General features: G+C 44.5%; 1 protein-coding gene across 4 annotated transcripts in view; it reads left to right on the forward strand.

Annotated features, from left to right (window-relative positions):
• The first annotated feature begins 14601 nt into the window (after positions 1–14601).
• The window catches only part of PPP6R3 (protein phosphatase 6 regulatory subunit 3), a 50429-nt gene continuing 45042 nt past the window's right edge, over positions 14602–19988 (forward strand). The window contains exon 1 of one of the 4 annotated variants that reach the window (XM_062494189.1): positions 14602–14734. The gene's annotated coding sequence lies outside the window, so the exon portion shown is untranslated. The remainder of the gene's footprint in view (positions 14735–19988) is intronic. The other 3 variants (XM_062494190.1, XM_062494188.1, XM_062494192.1) reach the window with 3 other exon arrangements.

The following is a 19988-nucleotide window of genomic DNA, read 5'->3' on the forward strand; positions in this document are numbered from 1 at the left end:
TCAAAGGAATTTTCATTTCATGTGTTCTGTGTCATTTGAGGTTGTTTAAAACACTTTAAATTACGGTAACTTTTAGAGGTGGATTAGTGGGGTTTTTTTGTTAGTTTGTTTTTGTTTGGTTTGTGGTTTTTTGTTGTTTTTAATTGGAATGGCATGTCCTACCCTTGCATTTTTATGTCAACCACTTCTGGTTTTTGGAACTTTTCAAATTATATGAAGCCTCCCCGGTGCCCAATACAGGGGGACAATCACTGTCCTAGTCCTCCTGGCCCTATCTGACATTTATGGGGAGACATCCACGTTAAAATGTACAACACTTCAGAGTTTAATTACTAAACAAATCCACAAGGTGGCACAATTATCTACTCTGAAGAATCGCTCACCAAACTTAATTTCCTAAAGTAAGCACGGCTCCAGGTCTTCCATTTTCAAGGGGGAATCACCCAGTCTCTCTCCACCCCTGGATTCGATTTCACAGACTAAACACTGATGGTGGGTGTAGCTTTCCTGAGAGTGAGATTTTCTTATGTAGTAAAACCCTACTATGGAAATACTTACTTGGCAATATTTTGCTGCTGCTAATATTTCTCAGCCCTAGAAAATTTGTAACAGTACACCCCCCCCCCTTTTTTTTTTTTTTTTTTTTTTTTTTTTTTTTTTTTTTTTTTTTTGCTGCTGGAAGCAGTATCTCTGCTAGGAAACAGTTTGTTTGATTTCAGCATTTATATCATGAGACTTATGCAGGTTTTAAGAACAAGGTTATCAATCTATTTATCTATCCCCTCATTTTCTTCTTTGGAGGGAAACCTTCTTTGTGGAAGGTATGGAAATCCTGAGATGAGAATCTGGAAAATACAAATGCCCAGAGGGAACAAGGGATCTTCTGGGGGGGAAAAAAAAAAAAAAAATGTCCTTTTAAGTCTTGTTTTCAGAGACACCTGCATTTGTCAAGGGCATAGGGAGGATTTAGTCTCACCAGAAAAAAAAAAACAGAGCAGTAATGTGAATCATCAGCATATTTGTAGATTTTTCTTTTCTTCTTGCCTACCAAGGAGTAAGTGCAAACACTTGGAGCTACTTCTGTTTGGTCACTGAGTGTTGCTTGAAAGCAGGTGGAAATAATTTCTCTCATGTAGACTCTCATGGAGTTTTGTTTGTCTCTAACAAGAAATAAGCCGGTACCCAACCTGCCCACAGACATCCTGGTCCTTCAGGCTGGAAGAGCCAGCAATGATGCATCTCTGCTTGGTGTTAAAAAGTTGTGACAACTGATCCTTTTGGTGCTGTTGAAAATAATTATCTGTAAATACATATATACACACACACACACGTTTTCTTCCCTGCCCCTCACTTCTGTACTGTCCCTTTTTGAAGCTTATGGATATAAAGTTGTTATGCGTATTATATCTCTCTAGATATATATTTATAATTTTTACATATGCTTAGATATGAGTGCTTGGGAATCTTGAGGAATTAAATAATTATCCTTCATTCTGTTGAATTGAAATCAACCCCTGTAAAAATCCCAAGTCAAGCCATATTTCCACGTAGAAAATGTACATTTACTCCCCTGTCCATCACTTCTGTACTGTCCCTTCTTTGAGTTTTGCTCCATGTCACAGGCTTAAATGGCTGTGTTGAGCCTCCTGTCCTTTGTGAAGGCTTCATTCATGGGGCAGATCAAACATCAGGGACACACGTGTGACTCTTTAGGGTCCCAAGCCTGCTGCAGGAGCTGGCAGAGCTGAAGAGAGCCAGACTCAGGGCTGAGTGTTTACAAATAACATGTCCAAGCAAAGCTTGCTCCAAACTGTGCTGTTTATCAGTTGCAGAAATCTAGAGTTTAATTCAGCAAGAACCAAGATCAAACTTCTAGAGCTTCTTTGCTTTTCCTGTCCAGAGGTCAGAGATTTACTTGGGGTGGTCTTTCTCTTTGCAGCTAATGAAATACCTGAAAACCTCCTCCTCGTTGCATGGGAATTCAGAAGTTTGAAATGTGAACTCACACCCTGTACATGAGGCATATGGGAGTGCAGCAACTGATTAACTAAATGAGAACATGTGAGTAGTTAGAACTCAGTGTCTACTGTAAATTCCTCCTGTACATTGTGTGGGCTTTCACCACTGAACTTCACCAAATGTCTTAAATGCAGCAGCAGTGTGTCAGCATGGGCATATTATATTCCCAGTCCCTCCCACAGGCTGAGGTGCCTGAGCACCTTCATCTGGGCTGCAGCAAGAGGAGACACTATACTACTCCTCCTTGCTACCATCACTAGCAAGAAGAGGTAGGACTGCCCCAGGAGAATGGAACTTTTCTGTGGCAGCTTGAGGTTAAGATGAAAAATTAGTGGAAGGGCATCTCTACAGTGTTATTTTTTTCCCAGTCACTGTGCATCTTCTGCTGCTCCCCCAGAGTCTGACAGAGCAACTACATCCTTGATCAAAACATGCCACCTGCTGTTTGTCAGAAGGGAGACATGTATAGTCAATGAAGCCAGTGCATAAACTAACCAAACTGGAAATGTATTTGCATTGCAAACCCAGTTAAAAGTTCTGGGTGCGACAGGTTAGAGTCTGCTCTTGGCCATTGTACAAAAATCACCTGGCAACGCTGCACTCTTAGAATCATAGAATCATTAATGTTGGAAATGACCTACAAGTAACAGGCTCTACAGCCACTGTGTTCACCACTAAACCTTATCCCAAACTGCTCCATCTGCTTGCCTTCTGACCACTTCCAGGGATGGTGATTCCAGCACTTGCCTGGGCAGCTTGTTCCAGTGCCTGACAGCCCTTTCAGTGAAGACGTTTTTCCCAACATTCAGTCTAAACCTTCCCTGTTGCAACTTGAAGCAGTTTCTTCTTGTCCTGTCATTTGTTACTTGGGAGAAGACATTAACTCCCACCTTGTGACAACCACTCTAGACTGGTAAGATCCCCCTGAGCCTCCTTTCCTCCAGGCTGAACATCCCCATCCCCCTCAGCTGCTCCTCATAAGACTTGTGTTCCAGACCCTTCTCCAGCTTTATTGCCCTTCTCTGGACTCACTCCAGCACCTCAATGTCTTTCTTGAAGTGAGGGACCCAAAACTGAACTCAGGATTCAAGGTGTGACCTCACCCGTGCCGAGTACAGATCCTTTCCCTAGTCCTGCTAGCCACACTATTTCTGATGGCCATGATGCCACTGGCCTTCTGGGCCACCTGGGCACTGCTGGGTCATGTTCAATTCCTGACAACCAGCACCTCCATGTGCTTTTCTACCTGACAGCTTTTCAGCCACTTTTCCCCCAGTCTGTAGCATTACATGGGTTTATTGTCACCCAAGGGCAGAACCTGGCATTTCACCTTGAACATTATGCAATTGGCTTTGTCCCATCAACACAGCCTGTCCAGATTCCTCTGCAGAGCCCAGCTTGGTGTCATCTGTGGACTGACTGAGGGTAATCCATCCCCTCATCCAGATCATCGATAAAGATATTAAACAGGACTAGCCCCAACACTAAGCCCTGGGGAAACACCACCTCCAAAAGGCAACCACCTGGATTTAACTCCAATCACCACCATTTCTGGGCCCAGCCATCCAGCAAACTTTCTACTGAGCAAAGAGTGTACATGTCCAAGCCATGAGCAGCCAGTTTTCCCAGGACAATGCTTTGGAAAAAGCTGTCAAACACTTTATTAAAGGCCAGACAGACAACATCCAAAGCCTTTCCCCCATCTCTTAAGTGGGTCACCTTGTCACAGAAGGAGATCAGGTTGGTCAAGCAACCTCCCAGCTGCCTTTCACAGACCCATCCTGGCCAGGCCTGATCCCCTGGTTGTCCAGTATGTGCCATATGCTGGTACTCAAGACCATCTGCTCCATTACCTTCCCTGGCACCAAGGTCAGGCTGGCAGGTCTGTAGCTCCCCAAATCCTCCTTCCGACCCTTCTTGTAGATGGGCAGTGCAGTTGCTGACTTCAGCCAGCTGAAACCCCCCTGGTTCACCAGGACAGCTGACAAATGATTGGAAGTGGCTTGGCAAACTCTTCCACCAGCTCCTCAGTGCCTTTGGGTGGATTCTATCAGGGCTGTAGACTTGTGAATGTCTAGATGTGTAGCAGGTCACTGACCATTTTCTCCTGGATTATGAAGGCTTCATTCTGCTCCCCATCTCTGCCTTCTAGCTCAGAGGGCTGGGTACCTGGCGAACAGCTGGTCTTGCTATTAAAGACTGAGGCAAAGAAGGCATTAAGCAGCACTGTACTTTCCACATCCTTTGTCATTATTGACTTGCAAATCTGCAAATGCTGTGGGCCAGCAAGGCCAGAGCCTGGACAACCTTGCAGACTACTGCCTACCATCCAGAGCCAAAGCACGAAACGGGCACAGCCTAAAAATGCCACAGTGCAAGCGAACACCCCTGCTGCCTCCAGCTGAAAGTCCCTAGCACAGGACAAGGACGGGTCGAGCCAGGACACTACAGACTGCTGTTGAAGCAGATTACAAGGCAACGCCCAATATCTGCTTCACAAGAGCAGTGATAACAGAGGAGGCCTCTGGGAGGAAGCACTGCCTCTGTGAAAGGGAAAACTCTGAATAACATGCTTTAACTTTTGGTCAGCCCTGAAGTGGTTGGGTGGCTATGAGGAGGAGGTGAAGTGTCCTGGGACTTTTCAGCTGGTGCCTGGACCTGGATGGCTTTTGCGATGCTATTGAGATGCCATTCTGCAGCACAGTGGCAGAACCGAAAGCCTCTTTGCTATTGTGTGTGCAGTCCTGCCCCAGCACTGCCTCCTAGATTATCTGCCTGTTGCTGCAGAGCAGTCCCCACGGTCCTAAAGGAGGCTACACAGGTCCCTGGAAGGGCTGGGAGACACCATATGCTCTGCAGAGAGGGAAGTAGGGAAGAAAGGGTTAAAGGACAGAGGGAGGGAGGGCTACATTAGCAGATGTCCAGGGCTGAAAAGTAGGTCACCTATTTCTGCCTCGGGGGGGTGATTGAAAATCGACACCACATCAATGTACAAACAAAGCCAAGTAATACAGCAAGGAGTGAGTCTTAGAAGCCTGACAGAAATCATCCAAATACACACAGAGCTCTTCTTACACATCATACAGAGCTATTAATTAAAACTAATTAAAAATATATTTTTACCCACATAAACATATACGCAATCGCATAAGAGGAGGGACTAATGAAAAAGAAAAAATGGAATGAAAAAGACCCAATAAAAGCAGATTTTCACTTATTATCCATGCGCAAGGCTTGGACAGATGTTCCAGGCTTTTCTCAGCAGCCTTATACACATTATTTAGACCTATACTCTCAAGGCTAAGTACTAACTCCTGTTGGTGCCTTTGTGAGTCCTTGTAAGACATACTCTTGCAAATACTTCCGAGGTTGTGGTTCTCAGGGTGCCTGTGTCTCTCTTAACATGAAAAGTTTCCATAGCACGACTGAAGCGGGTCAGGTGGTCTCTGCAAGGCATTCCCTTCTTCAGATGTTGAATTACACGAACAGTTTATTGCAATCACCTACACTTTTCAGGAACCTAATCCCATGCTATGAGGGCAAGAAGGTCAGGACAGATGGGATGGGAAGATGAGATACAGAAAATTAGGTGGGTTTCTCCAGTCGGGTCAGGGTAGAGTCATTTAGTATTTATAGTCCCTAAATTATTGGAAAAAAAAATGAGGACAAATTCTGATAGACATAAAAGCATCCCCAGCACATAATGATCACTCCTTACATCACATTATCCCCGAAGGATAAAAGTTATTTGACTCACTGTAACACAAAAGATCTTACAGGTAGAAAAAAAACAAAGGAGGACTCTTATTATTTTGTATAATTTTTTTTCGGAAAACAGAACATTTTTAAACTTTTATAGATTTTTAAATGCTTTAACAAGACTCTTCTGAAATACTTTAGATGCTGCAGAAAACACACAGGTTGGGGGTTTATCTGTTTGAGGGTATCACAGAACAGTTACCAGGCACTCTTCAGAGCTCTCTGGTGAAGGATGTTCCAAGCATAGTTTAAAAATTCTTATTAATTGATACCTTATTTCTTTCACTACAACAGTGACATTACTTCTTTGGAAAGAAGCTGTCAGGTGAAATCCTCAAACATGAGTAATTAAATCAGCTATTTAAAATCCAGACTTGGAGGAGGACTCAGGGAGTGTTACACATTTGCTTCAGTCAAGCCCTTGGTGATATCAGTTGAGTTTGGAGACATTTGTTCTCAAGCAGGGGCTGGAGAACTACCCTTGCATTCTGGCAGCTGTCTTGACCCATCCTAAGGTTAGTTCAACTTCTGTTCAGCCTGGATATGGCATCCTTAGTGAGCCTGTGTCACTTGCCTAATTTAAAAAGGCTTAAATAAGCATTTTCAAGTGGGTCATGAGGTCACTGCAAGGAATTACCTATCTTAGAGATGGGAATTACCTGCAGAGCTAAGTGTACTCATTTAGACTTTTTAGGAGCCTAATCCCTTAGACAGGCACTCCTCATCTCTGCATACTGTTCCACACCATGAGGGCAGCAGGTCAGGACAGATAGGAAGAGAATGGGCTGAGATAAAGAAAGCATCTTAATTTTCCTGGAAGTACTGTGGAGGTAGTTTTTCCGCCTTGTTTTTATTTGCTCAGTCATCGTAGTTCTCAAAAGATGGGTCAGCTGATCATAGTGGTCCTTCCTGGCACTGAGACAGGGAAACATCTTCCTTTGTTCCTTCCTACCCAGTGGAACAATGGCTTAAAACCAGGGTTTGGCTCTGTATTTCAAGGTTGCAGTACTTAAACTATGTACAAGTTTTCATCTTGACCACTTTGGGAGAATGACACACCCTTTTCCATGGTGGAGTTGAAGGGAAGAAAGAGAAGAGAAGGGAAAAGCTTAAAGAAAAAACAACCTGCAACTGCTGCTTATGACATGCACCTCATTAGATGGCTGTGTTCACAAGTTTGCCTGGGTAATCCAGCCTGTTTCTATCATCTCTTTCAGTCCCCTGCTACCATTTCACAGAAACTCAGTAGTTACTAGGCAGCTGTATCATGGCTGGTTGGAAAATGACAAAATACATGCACTTTGCACACTTGAAAAGCACCTTAATTTTCCTAGGAGAAGTACCATGAAGGTAATTTCTCTAACTTGTTTTTCCTCTGTGCTAGTTTAATCAGCTTAGCTATTAAGAGATAACATGGGCTTAGGACTATCATTAGACCAGAGTGGTCATGTGGTTATGCTGGTAATTAGCACTGTTGCTGAACAGTGTGACATTTTTTTAATGGGTAACTACATAACAAAACCAGTACCCAGTGCACATCTAATGAAGCAAAAGGAAAATGAACACTCTCTCTCCTGGGATCTGTATTCAAATACTTGTCTAGCAGCTTTCTTCTCTCTTTTCTCCTCTGTCATATTAGTATCTGTATTGAAATGGGATTAAGACACTGCAGTCTAAAATTGCAATCCTGCAATCCTCCTGCTCAGCTGCTCTGTGAGCTTTAAGGCATCAAAAAATCCCTGGGAGAGCCCTGAGAGGGCCAAACAGGTGACATCTGAATCATGGTGCAGAAGCTCTGTATCATTTGGCCTGAGTCCCCAGGAGCTCAGTTTGGTCAGCATCCCAAATCCTAGGCCTACTTCCAGGATACTGGACTCCTTACAGCTCAAGAGTTGTTTAGTATGTTTTCTTTTGAAGCACAGCCAGAAGGAAAACAAATGGAGATGGGTGCTCCCTTTATACAAGTCTTAATGAGACTGTGGTTTATCTCCCCTTCCCTTCTTTTGCCATGGAAATTTCAACCTTCACCTCTCAAGTGTACCTATAATCACAAGATTACAAGCTCTCCTGGGGTGGGAATGTGCTGCCAGGCTCCTGTCAGGTCAGTTAGGACCAGAGAAGGATGAGAGGTGCTGTACACCAGTCATCCAAGACAACTTCTCTGGAGCTGCACTGGGTGCTGTAAATGTACATTGTGTAATCAATATTAAATTAAGTTCTGCTCACCTTTATCCCTACACTTGGGCTTCAGCCTCAGATGCTTGTTGGTAACTACACATTATTTCTTCTGCTTACAAGTCACACCCTGTTTTATTACTAGAGCATTATTTGCTTCTGATGGTAATAACTGCTATAACCAGGTTTTCCCCTATTCTCCATGTTTCCTAAGTGTTATGTTTGGATGGGACATAAACTGTAAGCCTACAGCCCTTTTATCTGGACAAAATAACCCAAAGGCTCAAGGGAAACCACCCTGTATATATATAGGGACAGGGTCTAATGTTTAGGATCATTAAGCTTCCATTTCTTCTTCACCCATTTTCCAATGTAATTAGATAAATGGAGCTTCCAACAAATTATGTCAAATTGCTTTTTGACCATGCCCTCATCAATCACTGTTTTCTCTGCTCTTTTAGAAAATGGATAAGGAGAAATTGGTGCCTTCCCCACACTGCTGGCAGCCTTCAGCATCCTCTCAGAAAAAGAGAGGCTCCATCCCAAAAGGGATGGTGTTGATTAGTCAGGACAGCTTTCCTGTGCAGCAACCCAGCAGGCTCCCACACCTGCATGCTGGGCCTACACTGTGCGCTTCGCTGGCAGGTCAGCAAAGCTAACACGTTCTGTCTGCTTTTTGCTCCCAGGTGATATGCCATTGATGGCTAGTGTTGGGCAGGTGGGAGAAAAGGATGACCAATACTGACATACACCCTCCCATGGAGATGGAAGGGGGATGGCCAAAGCACTCAAGTGAAAACAAAATGGGTTGGTGCCAAAACTTCCCTCCATACCTATGTTCTTTCCAGCAGGGCCACAAGCAAGGTATGGAGGTCCTACCCTACTCCCAAGCAGCTTTGCCTTAGAAATGCTAATAGGATCAGTGCTTGAAATGAGATTAGAAAACTGAACTTGAACATTTTGTTTCAACTAAATGGATTAACTTGTGGGTATGGTGCAGGCAAACATCTACTCTTGGGAGCCTAACCATGAAGTTATTGTTCAGAAATGCTCCTTATCTCTTCTTAAAGCTACTTAGTTTTCTCAATTTTAATAAGATGATGGCCTAAACATTAAATCATTACATTCTTTAATAGGTTTTATTCTCTCCTGAACTATAAGACAAACAATGGATTTTGTAAGGGCTATGTTTAAACCAGAGGTGTTTCTGTCTTGGATGACCTTAGTCTACAAATATTCATTCAGTGTTAACAGAGATGGGGACTGTGGTGCAAGGCACCCAGTTGTCCCACTTTTCTGCCTCTGTTTCCTACATGCAACTTATCAGGGCTCAGAAGAGTGAACCTCAACCAGATTAAAAGAGGCTAAGCTATGACTTCATTTTATGCATGAGTTGATTGAACAGTCAGACATCAGCAGTGGGGAGGTTCAGCTCCAGGCCTGTGTGCAGGTGTTCCCATTGCCTTGCAGGCACCAGTGCTTCCCTGTGGGAAACCCAAGCCTGGGTAAACTGGAAACAAATAACCCCTCAGCTGCCCTGGGGGGGGACAAAGGGAACACAATAATGTGTTGGTAGGGACAGGACTATGGTTATCTTGGCAGAGCTGAAGCAGAAACCCACCTCACATGTTCATAGTTTGATATTATGGCTTTGTAAGGGCAGCAGCAACTAATGGTGAAATGCTGCTGAAAAACTGGAGTCCTGCCTGCTCACCTCTGCTGTCACATCCAGCAATTGCAGAGCCAGGGGACAAGCTGGCTTGGCAGGCTGTGCCGCTCTTGGGAAGACAGGTTTGTTCTCCAAGGTGTGGCAGAGCTGCTGAGTCACAGCAAACCCTAAGGAATGCTTCCCCTGGCACATGCAGGGAGCCCACCAGAGTCTACCAGCTCCTGGAGGGAGCACAGCTATGGCTGAGGGGTTAAAGGTGCATGCTGAGGAAACATGCTCAGCATCCTTTGATGGGGTGACAGTGACTGAGCAGCTGATTATTTGTAATTTCTTTATTTGCCTATCACTTTATACTGAAGAAGTGGCTTCCTCAAGGGAGCTGAAGAATTAATCAGAAGCGCTGTCTCTCAAAGTGTCACAGGCAGCAGCCATCACCAAGTTAAGATACTGACACTAGAAACCCCAGTTTAGTGATTTAGTAGAACACCATCAAGCTTCAGGTCCATTGACTAAAAGAGTTCTCCTGCCAGCAATAAAATACTACAGTCACCCGAAGCAGTCTAGGTTTCTGTTTCTGATTTGCCTGTAATCACAGGCACAGGAATGGTGTGGAGATTTGCATGTAACTCCCAGGGATAAACGACTGGGATTTCACTCTTTTGCCTCTGGTTCAGCTTACTGTGTGATGTTGGGTAAGCCACTTAACCTCCCTGTTTCCCCCAGTTGTTCAGTAGTGTTTTGAGATCCTCTTCGTAGACATGAAGTGTTTCTACCTTGAGGTAGTAGTGCCCTGGTATTAGCAACTTATATGGTAATGCCAGTTTCACCTGGACAGTTGTAGTTTTAAAAAACAATTGCACATAAACAAGATTTAGAAATATATTGATAGGAAATATATAACATAAAAACAGGGCCTATGAAGTCCCAAACTTTTCTGAAATTTTGATGTTAGTGAAAGGACCCTTGAAAATCAGATACATGCCAGTGCAAATATTATCTTGCCTATTCTGAGCTAAGATGCATCCCTTGCTGCCAGGGCACATTTGCTCATGATATAGGATGTGTCCACAACAGCAGATTTTAACACTTAATCTGCTTAATATTTACAGAACTACACTAGGTATACCTAACTATTTTATTGCTGTAGCTGATCTACACTCAAGTTATTAATCCCCTCTCCAGATACTGCTTCTGGTGCTTGCTGTGTTTTTATATATATATATATATATATATATATATATATGTATGTATGTATGTATGTATGTATATACATTATATATATATAGAATACATTATATATATATACATTATTATATATATATACACACATACACATTTTTTTGTATCATCTCATTATCCTTTTAACAACCTACCTGCTTGTCCTGGTGAATGCCTTTTAACATGGTACACTCATCCATCCATTGTTTGGTCCCATTCTTTCTTGTTAAGTCTCTACTCACAATTTCCAGTGTCTTTCCTACACACTGTCATTGACAACACAACCAGAACTGTCCCTACACACTTTCTATTGTGAAATCTCCATTTGTTATAGGTAATGCAGGTACTCTTGGCTGGAACATGAAAGTGGCATGACATAAACAAAAGCACTCCACAAAAAGCCAGACACAGTGAAAGGAAAGAAAACAAAAAGAAGACAGCTAAAATAAATGTGGAACAAAGCTCTAGAGAGCTTTCTCGACTGACCACTAGTTGAAATAATGAATAAAGAAACAATGTCCCATTTCTTGTTGATTGTTTTGAGGATAATATTTTTTTTTTGGTACATTTTACTGAATAAATCTGCTTGCATGAAAAAGAAAACAAAAACCAGGCTGTATGCTCAGAGACCTAACTGTGGAACTCTGTGCAGTAGATACCAGCAAATACATTTCATGCTGCTGAGTTTTTACCATGTGTTTGTGACACATTAAGATCACATGTATCCATAATTGCTGCAGTAACTTATTCAGGCAGAATGAGATGATCATGTGTCTGTGCTGGCAGCTAACAACATCCTATTAACAGAAGCAACCCACCAGGCTCATAGCTTGGGGAGGGCTTCTGTTCACAGGGATTTTGTAAACCAGGGATGCACCATCATATACTGAAGGGGAGCAAGCACAAACATAGATCTTAGTAGGATAATACACACTGCAACTCAATCTTTGGGAGAACCAGTAATGCCTGAAGAGAGGACAGGAGCCAAAGCTTGGTCCATTGGTAGGAAAGACGCAGGAACACAAAGAAATCTGACTCTGTGGCCAGCTTTTTATGCAATAAGCATTATGAAACCAAGCACCTGAGCAGCTAGCAAGAGTTTCTGGACAAAGCATGAAGGCCAGGCCTTTGTTAGCTTATTTGCAGCTATTGTAAATCTGGAAGCTACCTTTTTCTTAGAAGCAAGCATCTTAACCTATTTTTCTATATTTAGAGAAACCCCAAGCAGCCTAAATCCTATTTTGAAATTCTTGAACAGAATACCATTGTGAAGATGTGGAGTTCCTCTGATCTGAAAAGGACAATCACTGAAAGGTAAGCAAATGCTGTAAAGTGTTTACACTGCTATTACACTGTCCCTTTGTCTAAACCCTAAGATATTTTATGTTGAGACAGTCTCCCATTAGCACCTTATTCTTATAGACCAAGGTTTGGGCCTATTTCTAGCTTGGATCACTGTCTCTCTCTTGAAAAAGGTGCTACTTTCTGCAGCAGCACCCTCAATATTTGTCTATTTGTAATATCACTAGTTTGGTCTAAATGGGAGCAGACCTGCTGATTGTTTTTCAGTAAGATGCAAGTACAACTGTACTGAGCTGGACTTTGTCAGATGAGCAAGTGAAAGATGCATTATTCACAGTGTAGTTGCTTTATTCTAGACTGCTGATTCATAAAGAAGTTAAATAAATGTATTGTTTCCCCTTCCCTTCGATACATTAAATAAACACAGTTCTACTCTGCAGTTTTCATGTCCTCTACACAAGCGGCCTGCAAGAACTACCCTAATGCTAAACTATCATTTCAGCTCTGTTCTTTCCCCAGTGTATATAAATAAATTAATGAGTCCTTACCTTAACTAACCCATGCCCTCTTAACAAGAAACCACATTGAAACCCAACAAAATCCCATTGAAGGCAGGCAAAAGCCCACCAAAACCAAACAAAACCTGTGGACGCCAGGCAGGGCAGGTACCTGACGGTAACCTGCTGCCCACAGGTGATGCGTTGCTGACCACAACTGGGTGGTCTCCAACAGGGACATGGATGTCATCCTGACTGTCACGCTCTGAAACCTGGGAGGCTGCCCTGAAAGGCCATGGGGCTGGAGCCAGAGGGGTCGCCACATTTTTGGGCAGAGGTGATTCAGGAGGCTTTGTGAGGGAAGGCCAAAAGGATCCTGGCTGGCCAGAATTTGTTCATGGCCTTAAGACACAGGGTGCTCAACGAGCTCCACGGGTGTCCTGTGCCATCTGTGGGGGACAAGAGGCTCCCTGTTCAGGCGTGTGTCACCTGTTCAGGTGTGTGTCACCTGAGCTTTCCAGCAGAGGCCCTTGCCCGCCGTGCTCAGCCAAGCAGGGCTGCTGTGCGGCAGCCACAGCAGCGGCTCTGCAGGTGGCAGCGAGGGGGCTTTGCCAAGGCTGAGGCCCAGCACCCACCCTGGGTCTCACACACGGTCATTCCAGAGCACTTTGGGCTGTACTGGGAATCGTGTGGCCACAGGACCAGGGCAGTGATTGTCCCCCTGTACTGGGCACTGGTGAGGCCACACCTTGAGTGCTGTGTCCAGTTCTGGGCCCTCACTACAGGAAAGTCACTGAGGTGCTGGATTGTGTCCAGGGAAGGAAAGGGTCTGGAGCACCAGTCCTGTGAGGAGCAGCTGAGAGAGCTGGGGGTGTTCATCCTGGGGAAAAGGAGGGTCAAGGGAGAGCTTATCACTCTCTACAGCTGCCTGAAAGGAGGGTGCTGCCAGGAGGGGGCTGGCCTCTTCTCCCAACTAACAAGTGACATGGATGAGAGGAAACGGCTTCAAGTTGTGCCAGGGGAGGCTCAGATTGGATAATAGGAAAAATGTATTCACTGAAAAAATGGTCATGAATTAGAACAGACTTCCCAGGGAAGTCGTGCAAAAGCGTTCCAAAAGGCAGGTGGAACCTGGGGACGTGGTTTAGCGGTAAGCAAGGCGGTGTTGCTGGCTGACGCCTGGACTTGATCACCTTAAAGATAGGTCGTTTCCAACCTTAACGATCTCATGGCTTTATAAAACACACACTGCCGGATCTCAGGAGGCCTTGAAGGACTCACGGGAACCTGCAGGGAGGCATGCTCAGAAACAGACAAGTCCCGCCGCTGGAGAGGGCGGGCACCTCGCGTCTCCCGGGCGGGCGCTGTGACACCGGACCCGCGCCGCCCCCCCGCGCGCCGCCGCCCCCCCGCGCGCCGCCGCCCCCCCGCGCGCCGCCGCCCCCCCGCGCGCCGCCGCCCCCCCGCGCGCCGCCGCCCTGTTGTCAGGCAGTTTGGCGCCCGCGCGCGCACCGGGGGCGTGGCCCCGCGCGCTGGCCAATGGTGAGGCGCGGCGGGTGAAGCTGCGGGACGGACGCTACCGCTGGCTCCCTCCCGTCCACCCCCCCCCCCCCCCCCCCCCCCCCCCGCGGCCTCCGGGCGCCTCGCCTCCGGATTGGAAGGAACGGGTTTATTTTTAAAAGGAATCTGCTTTCTCTATTGGCCGAGAGAGACGCCTGTCAGCGTGACGTTGCCTTGTTGCTAGGCCGGGAAGGTGGGAGTCGAGGTGCACCCGCCCCATGCGCTGACTGGCCAACGGGAAGCCGAGAGCCCGCCGCCATCCGCGTCCCACCCTGTGGCAGCCGCGTAGTCGGGTGACTGACATTGGCCCGGCGGCCAGTGAGAAGCCGAGCTCCTCACAGCGCCCAATAGGAAGACGCGAACTGGGGAGAAGGGCGGTGCCGGGACGAGGTGATTGGCAGGTGGGCGGAGGTAGAGGAGGGCTCGCCGGAGCTGCTATGTCCGCCATCTTGGAGCGTCGGTGATGGTGGCGAGCGGAGGTTTTCCCGCCTGAGCGGAGGCACCCGGGGCCTGTGGCGGGGGACGCGCTGCCGAGGTACGGCGAGGACGGCACCGTGATCTCTGCTCCGCCGCCTCCAGGGGAGCAGCGCTCCGGCGGCGCCTCCTCCGCGGCGGCGCGGGCCTGGCGCCCGCTCACGGCCGTGCGGGGGCTCCGAGCGCTGCTCGGGCAGCTCCGGGCCGGGGCCTGCCGGGGCTGCCGGGACTGGTCGTGCGCGGCCACCCGCAACGCGGGGCCCGGAGCGGCCGGGGCGCGGCTGCGGGGCGCGGGGGCCGGGGCGCGGCGGGGAGGCCGGGCCGCACCTCGGAGCTCTCCCTGCCCGCCGCCGCTTCTGCCCCCGGCTGCCGCGCGGGGCTTCTCTACTGGGGTGGTTGGGTTGTTCTGGGGCTTTAACGGGGCAGGTTCTCTGAACTACAATGTTTTAAGAGCGTAGCAGTGTTTGGGTAGGCTTTAACTGGTGTTAAATACATTTGGCAAAATCTCACTGAGAACCTGCCAGTTTTTCTGGTTTTGTTTTGTGTTGGTTGCTAAGAACTTTCCAAAGTGTAAGAGGGTTTTAGTCTATTTGGTGTCATACGAGACTATCTTGTATGACATAAGTGCAGTTCAGGCTAAAGATCACTTCTGTCAGCATAAATGTTGTTTAAGTCAGAACAGTAGGATACTTTGAATGGGTGTGTTACTATTTAAAAAAAATGTTCTGAGTGGAAGCGTGGAGAAAACTTAGGAGTAGGTGGATAGCTTTTGGAAGGGATCCTTTGAGATGCTGACAACTTAGAAATGAAACGTTGTGTTACTGCTAGTGGTATTACTTAGGTTTAAAATGTCCTTCAGTGAAATGAGTCAAAGGTACTCTAATAGTGCAGTGTGTCTTTGCATTACAAAAATGCCTGTGTGCTTTTTTTTTTTTTTTTTCCTGGGGTGCTGAAAGATGGGAAGTCTCTCTGTTTCAGTGTTCCAGAAAGATTGCTGCAGTTATTTGAACTGAGTGGTCTATTTCCAGTGCAACAGGTATTCAAATAAGACTCTGATTACTTAGGTCTGTGTTATTTATGTTTTCAGTTGCAAGACGTGGACGAACTGAAGCTTGAAAGAGTTTCTTTAGAAACAAGTAGAAAATAACACTGCAGAATTGCTTTTCAGTATGTAAATTGTTAATGAGTCGTCATGCAAAAGTGATATCCAGTTTACATTTTTTTCTTGATAGCTTGTATTTTTAAGTACTTGCTTAGGTTCACTTAAATTGTTTTGTCCATCTGTGATATTACTTGAATGCAAGGGATTCTTTTTATTTGCTTTTTCTTTGTAAAGCAAAATGTATTGTCATTTAATCCTGCACTGTCTTGAGTTACTCCAGGAATTTATCTTCTAAAACTACTTGAAAATACTGTTGTAGCAGAAGAACTGTTGATGAGATCTGTTTACAGTGACCAAGGAAAACACTGACTTAAGTGAAAGCTGTAGTTTAGAAATTCCGGAAGAGCAACTTGTTTAACAGGAATGCCTTTAAGTAGTGTAGAGCGTTACAGCTTCTTTACAAGCCAGTTAGATTTGTATGTAAACTGCTGTAAGCATTACAGCTTTGGATTTCTTAAAAAATGCTATTCATTATAGTTATTCCCTTATGGACTAAAAGGTACTGGGGAGTTTGTGTCTCGTCACAATGCTGCCTGTAAACTGCTCACTTCTGCTGAGCTGCTGAAGTGAGCAAAATTGACTTTTTCCTTTTAATGTTTCTGTTTTTCACTTAAGGGATTGTGTTCCAAGAGTGAAAATCAAGTGAATTAGTAGGTGGCGCCTGAATTTAGCAGCATTAGAGCAGAAATTTGTGTGTGTAGCTTTAGTACTGATAGATGTTTAGAGAATGAACTCTGTTATGGCTCAACATCTTTGCTTATTTACTCAGCTTAAGCTTGACGTGCGTGTGCTGTGAAATGCTAAAGGGCTGGCTCAGAACCAACCAGTCAGAAGGTTGGGACAGTCAGAAGGGAGAAATATATTGAAGCAGTGTCTGGTCCCCTCTCCTTTCTGTCCACTAATGTCCTGTTTTGTCCAAGTGCTTAACAAGCTTGAAGTATGTAACCCCACAGTTAGAGATTGCTCTTTGTAACTATGTTGCAATAAGCCATTTTTTAGCTTCAGTGTTTCAGCATAGTATACAACATCTTTGTAGGTGGGAGACTTTTGTATTCGCTCTTCTTGGGTGAGTTAATTCATGACCTTTTGAACTGTGGGGGAAGCCATGGCTTTTGTGCTTGGGCAGAGGAGGTGCTGGTATGAGCATAGTGATCCCTTTCTGTGGTAAGGTAGGATGGCTTCAGCACATTGTGTGCCCTCTAGATTAGTCTTTTGTAGTAGCACCTTCACCTGTGAGCCTTAATCTTTCTGTGTACTCTTCTATCTCATATGCCAGGTTTAGGAATACTCTGTTATCTCAAGCTAATATCTCACAGCCAAATTCTAGAAGATAAGATGTCTGGTTGGGTTGTCCTAGGAGCAAGATGTAGAGGTATTGTTTTTGGCAAAACTTTTCGCAACAGTAAAACAAGTATGGGTAAATGAGAAGTAATATCTTGCTTGTGTCTTCTTATTTTGGTAAGTTGGAAGAAGAGAGCAAAGAACTTGAGAAACTAGTGGTCCTGATATTTTTGGGGTGGGAAGCAAGCCTGAAAGATCAAGGAGAAGATGCACAGGGAAAATGAACTTCATGTTGAAAGCTCTGCATAGCATGTCTAATTGTTTCTGTAGTGTGTCAGAATGCCAGCATCTGTTTTAGAAACTATATGCTACTAAGCAACTGAAGTAAAATATTTTTCTACTCTTGGATGTTATATGTAGCTTTATTGCTAGTTTGGGACACTTCTCAGGAAGTGGAATAGACTGACTTGTGAAGATCGGGAGGACGTGTGGTTTAAGCTTGCCTGTTTATGGAATAGCTCTTCACATAATATTGGCAAAAAAATTGTTGGTATGAAATACAAGACTTTTGTGACCCTTGATTATTTAATAGCTTATATAACATGTCAGGAAGCATGTTTGAAATGCTGTATGCGATTTAGAATAGGTGAAAAAGTTCCTGACTCACTCTTTGACTTTTTTTTTTTTTCTTCTTGCTGTTAGTTCATACAGTCATCCCTTCATTCTTTTAAATGGATGTATCTTTTCCTCTTAAACTTGAAATGTTCAATGACAAAGCTGTGGGATATATTGCATTCCAGCTGTGGAAAAGAATAGCAAAAGCACCTCAGCATACAACCTTATGGACCAGTGAAGCTGTAACACTCCATTGGAGGGGAGATTTATATTGTTAGGCATGTTGGCAAAATGGCCAGGAGAAGAGTGCCTGGGAAATGCATTGTGGGGATTTGATTAATGAAGGGCAGGAGAGTAGAAAAGGAGAATAAAAAAATTTGTGTATACAAGCGAAAACTGCCCAGTGGTGAGATTTGAGGATTGATTAGTTTCCTTAGAATGTTCTTAAAATTTTATCCAATTTAATTTTGAATGGGATGTTTCTGAACATTTATGCAGTTTAGGTTGTGTGTCTCTAAGGAGGTAGAGTACATGGCCTTGTGGTCTCTGGTCTGTGTCTACTGGGCCTTCTTGAAAATAGCACAGGAACACTATAGGCCATCTCTTGTCACCTGTGCCAAAAGATACTTTTAAACATGAAGAAGTCTCTAAAGCCTGTTTAGGATGCCCAGGCCCGTCCTGGGTGAGGCTTGAGAGATGGCCATATGGTTTTCAGTTTGGTGATAAAACACAGTTAGGATGGAGGATGAAAACTTAAAATTTTTAAGTATAAAGTAGTTTCTGAGTTAATTAATTATGTTACAGAATAGCTATTTCAGTACTAAAAGCATTCTGATTGTTAATTACGCAAGTGAATCTCAGGTGTCCCACCCCTGTTACACAGCGGGTGAGTTCCCTTCTTGGATGACCATTGGCAGGATTTCTAACTGGATACCATTATATAAAATAAGATTTTGTAGTGCAAGTTGAATTCCTGCTGTGGGTTTTTGAAGTGAATCCCATTATTTCCTAACTATTTTGTAAATGTACGTGATGCTCATTTACAAGAGCAAAGCCAAAGACTAATCCTCAGTTGTGTTGCACATTTCTCTCTTGTGGGAGTAACCTAACTGGTAGATTAAAAGCTTCAAGTAGTGCTTTATGCAGTGGCTGTAGGCAATGCTAGTGCAGGTGTGATTGCATTTTCTATTGTATTGTAACTGGTTTAAGCCTTTGTTAGAGCAGAAAACAAGGGAGTAGCAGATGCACTCCTTTCACAATGCAAACAGTACTGGAATAATATCAACTTGCAGCAAGCAACTTGAGAGTAAGTCGCTGCCTCCACAGGGTGGATTTCTGCATCTTTGTAGCCGAGTGCTTATACAATTAGTGATTATCATAGAAATAGTGAAAATACACTACTATTTGCTTTTTTTGTAAGTATAGTGAAAACAAAGTCTTGTGTTTCAAATATACTTAGTGTGGCGGGGAAAAAAGGGGTTTTGTGTGGAGAGGTTTTTTTGTGTGTGTGGTTTTTTTTTTTTCAATTACTCTTTAAGTTTCATTAAGGCAAAAATCATACGTTAGGTATTGTTGAAAAATACTTATTCTTTCTGTGATTTGCAGAAGTAGGGCTGTCCATATTCTGTTCTTGCTTACCATACCTACTACTTTGACCAGTTTCAAGTCTTAAGAGTTCAGCTGTAAACTTTAGGTCTGGTTTGAACTGCAGAATTTGAATTAATGTTATTTCTTCTGCTACTGTCTCGAGGGACTTGCTGGATGTCTACGTAACTGTAAGCTAAGTGTTCTAGAAAATAAAAAGTAGTAGGTTACATTTGACAGCTTTAGCTGTTGTCACCAGACTTCCTGGAAAAGGATGGGAAGTTTAGAGGCAGCTGAAACAAAGCTGTGGGGGTGACAGGAACAGACCTACTTTTAAGTAAGGGGGTTCCTACTGATGTAAGCATGTCCCTTCTCTGGGAACTCGCTGTCCATTTCATGTCCACGTTGGTCAGTCTAGATGGAAATGCACCTAGAAGGTTCACCAGCACAGGGGTTTTGTTCCTGTCAGTCATGTTTGTCTTTCTGTGTCCTTTCTGGCTATTACAAAGGAGGAGTTTGTCACTGCTAGTGGCAGCTCTGAGGGTAATGACATGTAGGTGTCTTTTCTTGTCTGTGAGGGACAGCTGTAGAAGGTACAGTGAGCTGGCCATGAAGTATCAGTTCTTCCTTTTGGCTGTGACAAGCAAATATTCATCAAAGGATTCTTCTCTGT

This window comes from Cinclus cinclus, chromosome 6, assembly GCF_963662255.1.
Source record: "Cinclus cinclus chromosome 6, bCinCin1.1, whole genome shotgun sequence".
NCBI classification, from domain to species: Eukaryota; Metazoa; Chordata; class Aves; order Passeriformes; family Cinclidae; genus Cinclus; species Cinclus cinclus.